The following is a 687-nucleotide window of genomic DNA, read 5'->3' on the forward strand; positions in this document are numbered from 1 at the left end:
AGCCCAGGCTGGATGGGGTTGGAGCAGCCTGGGCTGGTGGGAGGTGTCCCTGCCTGGACAGGGGTGGGATGGGATGAGTTTTAAGGTTTTTCCCACCCCAACCCATTCCATGCCCAAAGCAAAGGGAGATCTCTTACCTTCAGTAGAAGTTACTTCAAATGTGAAATCTTCTCCACGGACAGAGAAACATTTGGGTCACTGTTCCTGGACTCTCCCCAGTTCAGGAAATGGTTTCCATCCAGTATGAATTCCCTCCCAGGCTTCCAATCCTGGAAAACATTGTTAAAAGTTACCATAAACCAAAGCTTTTTCTCTTTTCCCTAAATACACTCCCGCTTCCAGCCCAAAGGAGAACCAGAGCCAGACTGGAGGTGACAGATGCCATCACCACTGTGTCACACGTCCGTCCAGCTAGCCCAGTCACCCTCCTTCTGCAGCACTGGGAAAGGTGGATCCCCCAGGCCGGATGGGGCTGGAGCAACCTGGGTTGGTGGAAGGTGATTCAGAGAAGGAAGCAGCAAGAACTAGACTCAGTTCAGCCCACTGAGCTCCCCCAGCACTACAGAGCTGGGACTGAGCATATCCCATGGATCCAGGAGCTCCTAGTGTGCTCTGGGGCACAACTGGAAATTAAAACCAGCTGCCAGTGCCTGTGTCCATTGGAAAGAAAATACAGTGCTGACAGCA

The 687-nt window shown here is 52.4% G+C and overlaps 1 protein-coding gene across 1 annotated transcript in view; it reads right to left on the reverse strand.

Annotated features, from left to right (window-relative positions):
* PPP6R2 (protein phosphatase 6, regulatory subunit 2) overlaps positions 1-271 on the reverse strand; it is a gene marked incomplete at its 3' end in the record, with an annotated part of 19,047 nt that extends 18,776 nt beyond the window's left edge. The window contains exon 1 of the mRNA XM_009077217.1: positions 138-271. The remainder of the gene's footprint in view (positions 1-137) is intronic.
* Positions 272-687: the final 416 nt, after the last annotated feature.

Source organism: Acanthisitta chloris, unplaced genomic scaffold, assembly GCF_000695815.1.
Source record: "Acanthisitta chloris isolate BGI_N310 unplaced genomic scaffold, ASM69581v1 scaffold30166, whole genome shotgun sequence".
Lineage (NCBI taxonomy): Eukaryota > Metazoa > Chordata > Aves > Passeriformes > Acanthisittidae > Acanthisitta > Acanthisitta chloris.